Source organism: Saccopteryx leptura, chromosome 6 (assembly GCF_036850995.1).
Source record: "Saccopteryx leptura isolate mSacLep1 chromosome 6, mSacLep1_pri_phased_curated, whole genome shotgun sequence".
Lineage (NCBI taxonomy): Eukaryota > Metazoa > Chordata > Mammalia > Chiroptera > Emballonuridae > Saccopteryx > Saccopteryx leptura.
This window is the reverse complement of record NC_089508.1, coordinates 24,100,140-24,108,389: the sequence shown is the minus strand read 5'-3', so window position 1 is coordinate 24,108,389 and position 8,250 is coordinate 24,100,140. Positions and strand designations below refer to the sequence as shown.

Genomic DNA, 8,250 nt, shown 5'->3' with positions numbered 1-8,250 from the left:
TGGAGACTTCTGTGAGCATGCTCGTCTTTTTAAGTTCATCACCCATCCACACGAGTGTGCAGTAGACAGCACCAACCTGAGTTACTTCCCCGGTGTCTCTGTCAGAGATTTTGAGCTACAAGCTGCTGACCTGAAGGCCTCAGACATGTGGGTGAATAAGTTCAAGTTACTGAATGAAGATTTGGAAAGATTTGCATCACAGCAAGCAGAGTTGGTGAGCAAACACAAGTGGGGAGAAATGAAAAAACTTCAACCCGTGGACCAGCTGATTGTCAAAACTTGGAACGCACTTCCCGTCACATACCACACACTGCAGCATGTGAGTATTGCTGTACTGACAATGTTTGGCTCTATGTATGCATGTGATCAGTCTTTCTCACATGCAAAGAACGTTAAGACCAACCTACGATTATGTTTAAGGGATGGAACTCTCAACGCCTGCATGAAGCTTAACCTCACCACGTACTAACCAGACTACAAAGCCATCAGCAAAACCATGCAGCATCAGAAGTCGCATTAATGGTAAGAAGTACTTTATTCATCATTGGTTAGCAACAGCATAACAATGTTATTAAAAAGAATTCAGAGGCCCTGGCTGGTTGGCTCAGTGGTAGAGCGTCGGCCTGATGTGCGGAAGTCCCGGGTTCGATTCCCGGCCAGGGCACACAGGAGAAGCGCCCATCTGCTTCTCCACCCCTCCCCCTCTCCTTCCTCTCTGTCTCTCTCTTCCCCTCCCACAGCCAAGGCTCCATTGGAGCAAAGATGGCCTGGGCGCTGGGGATGGCTCCATGGCCCCTGCCTCAGGCGCTAGAATGGCTCTGGTTGCAACGGAGTGACGCCCCAGATGGGCAGAGCATCGCCCCCTGGCGGGCGTGCCGGGTGGATCCCGGTTGGGCGCATGTGGGAGTCTGTCTGACTGCCTCCCCGTTTCCAACTTCAGAAAAATACAAAAAAAGAAAAAAAAAAAAAAAAGAATTCAGAGACTTATTGTACTTTAAAAGTATTGGTCTTACATAAAATGCACACATTTACTTGTATTTCGTGTTAAACATATTGTATGGCTCTCTCAGAATTACATTTTAAAATATGTGGCGTTCATGGCTCTCTCAGCCAAAAAGGTTCCCAACCCCTGAGTTAAACCATAAATTCACCATACATAAGATGAAAACATTTCTATAATATGTTGGTTTCTTAAAGGTGCCAAAAGGCACATATAATATGATCCCAAATGGTGATTCGGGGATTTAGGATACTCCTGTCATATGGCTGGGCTGTCTCAGAGTCCTCCATTTTCATGCGAACACAGAAAGCCATACAAACAGTACAGTACAAGGCCTGTGCAGGAGATGGGGCAGGTCCCATTCAGGGACTCTTCTGTAAGTGATATATATCATTTTGCCCATTTTCCATTGGCCAGGGCCCATGACACAGATTTCTACCTTAGTCACAAGAGAGGCAGGGAAATATAATGTTTCTGCAGTCTCAGGAAGAAGAAATGGGGTCGGTGAGCACAGAGCCACTACGTTAAAAAGTAAGAGAACACATGCTTGTATAGACATAGAAACGATTCTGAAGGGATACCTAAGAAGCAGGACCAGCTACAGAATTTGGGAGTCAGTGAAAAATAAGAATGCTAGGCCCTTTGTTCAAAAATTACGAGGAATTCCAGGATGGCAACGGCAGAACATTAAACCAAGTGTGGAGTCCTTCTAGCATGGGGGCCTGGGAGATGGCAGGGGTAGTACGCCCACGAAGCTGGCCCCGATAAGGAACTTCTAACATGATTACTGCTATGGAGTCATTACTTCTGTGGGGGTTGGGGAAGGGAGGGAGAATTTATTTATCATAGTATACTCAGATGTTTTTGGGTTTTTTTGCCAAGTATGTGTGTCACTGCAATAATTTAAAAATATTTCACTCATAATAGATTTGAGCTAAGATCTACACAACCATCATAAAGAGGCAGAATGCCTTCTAGGTTAGCAGAGCCCGACTCAGTAGCTTGATAGAAGCCGTTGATCTATCCCAAGAAAGAATTTGTCTGTCGGAAAGGGGTTGGTCAGCAATGGGTGCTTAGAAAAAGAGATTTAAAAAAGCAAACATTGACAGTTTCCATCTAAGCTCTATCCTGGGAGGGTGATCTGATATGTGTGTGTGTGTGTGTGTGTGTGTGTGTATACAATTATTATTATATATGTTTATAATTTTATGTATCCTATTGCACAGAGAGAGCATTTTATTAGTATGTAATTATTTAGAGTTTAAACTGATGGCATTTACATTTCAATCAATGAGAATATTATATCGTTGTGATAAATAGGGAATAAATGAGATTACTGTAATCAGTTGGGCTATCAGCCTCAGCATCAAATTTACTATTTTTGGTGTGTTTTCACAGGTCTTGGTCGGAGTAGGTTGGGTTATGCTGTCATAACAAATGATCCCAGCAATTCAGAGACATGCAACAAGGGTTAATTTCTCACTAACATCTTTTCCACTCACATTTTATTGTCAGATCACATGGTCAAGCCCAATGTCAACAAGGCAAGGAAATATAATCCCGTCTGAGGGAGAGGCAGTCAATACTAATAAACAACAATACAGTCCCACAGCCATAGGCTGCAGAAATCGGGATTAACAGGAAAATCGTTAGGAATGAGAAAAGCTCACCTGGCAATCCCAAGGACTCTAATTAAATGAACCCCCAAGCCTGCAATAAAAATGAGAAAGTGTGTTTCAAAGTTGAATTGCTAAGCACTAAGGTTATTCCTTATCATAAATATAAAAGTCAGACTAGAAGCACCATCTTAGGAAAAGTATTGAATTTTTTAGGTCCCTATCACCATGTGATGTGTTAAGCATTCACTTCTTCATTGCCCAACTGCTTCCTACCCTGTGATAAGAACATGTTTCTAGAAGATACACCTGACCTTGGTTCCTGCATTCCATTGAGTGGAGAGGGCACGTGCTCTCGGGGAGCCCCCCCCCCCATGGATAAGGTACCAGGCCTGGAACTACAGTCTTCTTAATCAGTCACGAAAATCATGGCAGGAAAACCCACCCCAAGAGCTGCTCTGGAGCCTGGCTGGCTAGTTATCATGTCTTGGTATCTAAATACAAAAATAGAGAGGGTTTGGAAACTCCAGTACCTGGAGGGACCAGGCTGGTGAGGTAAGTGGTAAAAAGGATGACAAAGAGCCGTAGACCCTCAAATTCATGGTCAGCAGGCTGTAGGGAAGGGAGGAGGCTGAGAAGCACGAAGATCTGAAGCACTTGGAAAAGGAGCAGATGCTGTCCAGCTGTTGCTAGGTAGAAAAAACAACTTTTTATGAGATACCACCTCACATCCGTTAACATGGCTACTCTCAACAAGACAGGTAATAAGTGTTAGAGAGACTGTGGAAGGAGAGAAACCCTCATTCACTGCTGGTGGGAATGTAAACTGGTGCGGCCACTACAGAAGACAGTGTGACAGCTTTCTCAAAAAATTAAGAATAGTGTTACCCTATGAGCCAGCAAACTCTCTTCTGAGTATCTATGCAAAGATTTTTTTTTTTTTTTGTATTTTTCTGAAGCTGGAAACGGGGAGAGACAGTCAGACAGATTCCCGCATGCGCCCGACCAGGATCCACCCGGCACGCCCACCAGGGGCGATGCTCTGCCCACCAGGGGGCGATGCTCTGCCCCTCCGGGGCGTCGCTCTGCCACAACCAGAGCCACTCTAGCGCCTGGGGCAGAGGCCAAGGAGCCATCCCCAGCGCCCGGGCCATCTTTGCTCCAATGGAGCCTTGGCTGCGGGAGGGGAAGAGAGAGACAGAGAGGAAGGAGGAGGGGGTGGAGAAGCAAATGGGCGCTTCTCCTATGTGCCCTGGCCGGGAATCGAACCCGGGTCCCCCGCACGCCAGGCCGACGCTCTACTGCTGAGCCAACCGGCCAGGGCCTATGCAAAGAATTTAAAGACATTTATTAGCAAAGATATATGCACCCGTATGTTCAGTGCAGCATTATGCATGGTGGCCAAGACATGGAGATAATAAATGTGTCCTTCAATAGATGACTGGATAAAGAAGATGTGGTACATATATATATACCATGGAATACCACTCCGTAAGAACAGATGAAATATTGCCATTTGTGAAAACATGGATGGACCTTGAGAATATTACATGAAGTGAAATATGTCAGTCTGAAAAAGCTAAGAACTGTATGATTTCACTCACTTGTGGGATATAAATCTCACTCACATGTGGGATATAAAACAAACTCATAGACACAGACAACAGTATGGCTGTTACCAGAGGGCAGGGGTGGGCAGTAAAGGGTGAAGGGGGACAAATACATGGTGATGGAAGATGATTTGACTGTGGGTGGTAGGCACACAATTTAATATACAGATCATATATCATAGAAATGTACACTTGAAGCCTATATGATCTTATTAACCAATGTCACCCAAATAAATTTAATAAAAATGTTGCAAGTCAAGTTTATATCTGCTGAGTTTAAATAGTGGCAGTCATTCAAACTTCTGAAATACAGTGTCGGCCAAATGAAACACTTTTGTAGGCTGTGCTTGGAGTTATCAATCCCATCTCTGAGGTCGGTAACCACGGTACACATCTTGGAGGAGGGAGGAGAAATCTGGACAGAAGTAGGGGAGGAGTCCTAAAAGAAGGAACATGGGGTGGGGAAGACAGGGAGGAGAGAAGGGACGTGGACAGCTGCTAGAGCGAGAGGGACCTGGGGAAAAGGCAGAGATGCTGGGATGGGATATTTAGAAAGTTTTGTGATCTGTAATCTCTTCATTTAAAAATTTTTCCATTGCCCAGAATGCTGGGTTTTGCCACTGGAGGCTGAAGGTGCCCAGGGCTGTCGGCCCCATTTACGACACTGTGGACGAGCCTAGGGTATTTCTTCCAAGAAGCAGGTAAACTGGTCTCATTTGCACAAGGGCCACTTAACTACAATATGTTTTGCCTGAATAGTCAGGTTTTTTATTCTTCCCTCAAAGATCTCTGTTGTGGGTGTTGATAGTCCTATTTTCTGCTGCTTTGCTTAATATATAGTGTTTCCTTTATCCCTCCTACCTCAATGCCCCACTCATATTTCAGGCTGGGACCTACTCCTAATTTAGAGCTCTCTTTCCCCCTTTTGCCGACTTCTATTATGAATCTACCTTTGCCACCCAGCTTAGTGTATCCCAAGGTTCTCTTTACCATGCCACAGTCGCAGAGCTCCAGGGAAAAGCAACCTGGTCTCATCTCTCCAGGCAGAGGAGAACAGAAGCTCCATATCCACGCATGCTGCAAATGGCTTCTCCAGTCTACCTGAATCATTACCAGCTAGAAGCAGCGGTCACTGGGACTTGGACATGAGCTGCAAAGTATAGAATGGTGACAACAATTCCAGTGCCATGATGACTTTTCCTGGATGTGGACTATTCTTGGACTCCTGCTCCCTGTGACAGCTCCTAACAGACTGAACTGTGGCTGGGTTGCATTTTTCAGGGATTTGGCATGGTGATGGGGCCAACTTGGACTGGGTGAACATGTTAAGGACACTACTCTTTTATGGATTCTTGCTGTATTGGCCAAGAGTTTGCTTAAAGGCTTTTAATCACTGTAAAAAAAATAGAAGACTGGATAAAGAAGATGGGGCACATATACACCATGGTACACTATTCTGCTAGAAGAGATGATGACATCGGATCACTTACAGCAGAATGGTGGAATCTTGATAACATTATGCGGAGTGAAATAAGTGAATCAGAAAAAAACAGGAACTGCAGGATTCCATACATTGGTGGGACATAAAAGCGAGACTAAGAGACATGGACAGGAGTGGGGTGGTTACGGGGGGTGGGGGGAGGGAAGGAGGGAGAGGGGGAGGGGAAGGGGGAGGGGTACAAAGAAAACTGGATAGAGGGTGACGGAGGACAATCTCTCTTTGGGTGATGGGTATGCAACAGAACTAAATGACAAGATAACCTGGAAATGTTTTCTTTGAATATATGTACCCTGATTTATTGATGTCACACCATTAAAATAAAAATTTATTTTAAAAAAAAGAATTAAAAAAAAGTACATGATGATTAGTTGGAACAGCATGTGATTATCATCAAAAGGCTACTCTGGTATGTGAGTGAAGAAATCTATTACTAATTACATCAGTCACAAAACAAAGATGGAACAAAAGGACTATGTTTTCAGGGTTAGGGATAATTCTGGAAGAGCTAATGATCTGGGTTAAGGTCAATGGCATCTTGTGAAATGATGCCAGTAATTAATTTTGTAAAAAAAAAAAAAAAGAAAAAAAGAAAAAAAAATTTTCCATAAAACCTACAGGAAAATAGACTTTCAGCATTAGTGCTTTTGGAGTCAGATTTGTGCTCTCTTTGTAGTACATTTTTTTTTTTGCATTGAAATCATACACACACAAAGGCCCTGGCTGGCTGGCTCAGTGGATAGAGCGTCCACCCAGCGTGTGCAGGTCCTGGGTTTGATCCCCAGTCAGGGCACACATAGAAGTGAGCATCTGTTCTCGTCTCCTCCCTCTCCCCCTTCTCTCCCTCTCCCCCTTCTCTCCCTCTCCTCTCGCAGCCAGTGGCTTGATTGGTTTGAGTGTTGGCCCTGGGCGCTGAGGATAGCTCATCTGATTTGAGCACTGGGCACAGATGGGGTTGCCAGGTGGATACTGGTTGGGGCACATGTGGGAGTCTGTCTCACAGTCTCTGCTCCTCTATTAAAGAAAACACACACACACACACACACACACACACACACACACACACACACACACACACAAATCTGGAATGCTATAAACCAAATTGAAAACAGTGGTCATTTTGCGGCATGATCGGAAACTATCACTTTCTAGTTTTAACATTTATGTGTTTGCATTTTTTTTTTAACAAGACGACGTATTACTTGCATAATCAGGAAGAAAGATTAACATTCTGTATTTCCATTTTGAAGGAAAGAAGGAAGAAACGAATGCAGCCTAGTAGCTTGAGCATGCCAGATGGACAAAAAGGGGGTTATTTAATGCTTGTTGCCTAAATTAGAGAAAAGAGAGTAGAGGAAGGCAGCAGGGCAGTGGAAAGGGAGGAGGGAGAGGGGCAGTGGCTGGTCCCAGCAGGGGAGGGAGGGCAGAGAGACTGCGGGCCTGGCTTGGGAAGGCAGCCCTCCGGGGACAGACTTCTGCCGGAGCACCTGGGTGTGTCAGCACAACCCCTGGCGTCCTGGCCAGTTTGGGGTGAGTTAATTTAGAGATGGGGGACTGAGGATTTGTTGTTTTGGCCACCAGTGCAAAGTTATACCCTAATTCTTACTCTTAGTTAATCTTTACACTGCAAAGTATGCCCACGGCTCCTGTCCTCGTGGCTTTAGAATGTGTGACTGGCTCTAGTCAGGAGCAAGACTTTTACCCTAAGAGTGGAGATGCAGAATCAGGGTCTAGACCCAAAGAATCTAAAAAGCAGTGTAGAAAATCGACTCTCCCTGCCAGCCATTTCCTTCAGGAAAGAGACTGAGGGCTGTCCAGGCACCAGTCACAGGCTCACAGTGCTCCACACTGGGATTCAGAGCCCAGAGAACAGGATTTTCCCTGGAGGAGCTCTTAGGCAGGAAAAAGAGCCACAGTTGAGGAGGTGGCTTGGAGGTCGAGAGAGAGCACTTCTGACCACAGTGCTCTTTCACTTGCTGGCCATGTGACTGTGGTCACATGTCTAACCCGTCACCTCCGTTTGCACATCTATAAAATGGGATGACAGCGCCTGGCTTTTAGGATTAGCGTGAGGATGAAATGAGACAATGAGCAGAATCCTCAGCGAGGGACTGGCATTAAGTGCACAGCGTCGCTGTGCTTCTGCACACACGTGGTCAGGGGAACCCTGGGAGGGACCATGGATTCTCCCGCAGGGGCCAGAGAAAGCCACAAAGGACCATGAAGTGGGGTCTTGATGGAAGAGTAAGAGTTTGTTTGTTGGGGAAAGGTGGGCAGTTTGTTGCCAGCGAAAGGCACGGCATATACGTATGGTGTCGGTGAAGAGCAAGTTGTTCGGCAGGACTTAGGCATAGGTAGGTGTGTGTTCTGCCTGGAAGCAGAGGTGGGAGGGGGAGGTGGTGGCCGGGTGTGTGTGGCCGAAGCTGGCTCTGAATGGCCCCAGAAATTTCAGCTGGCTTTGCTTTTGAGCTTTCTATGCAAAGAACAACAGGATCATGTATGTGTCCTGGAAAGTAGGATCTGGAA

General features: G+C 45.5%; 1 non-coding gene across 1 annotated transcript; it reads left to right on the top strand.

The window, feature by feature from the left end:
• The first annotated feature begins 588 nt into the window (after positions 1-588).
• Positions 589-664, top strand: TRNAI-GAU (transfer RNA isoleucine (anticodon GAU)). Its single transcript has one exon. It is a non-coding gene; the product is annotated as a tRNA-Ile (tRNA).
• The last annotated feature ends 7,586 nt before the right edge of the window (positions 665-8,250 follow it).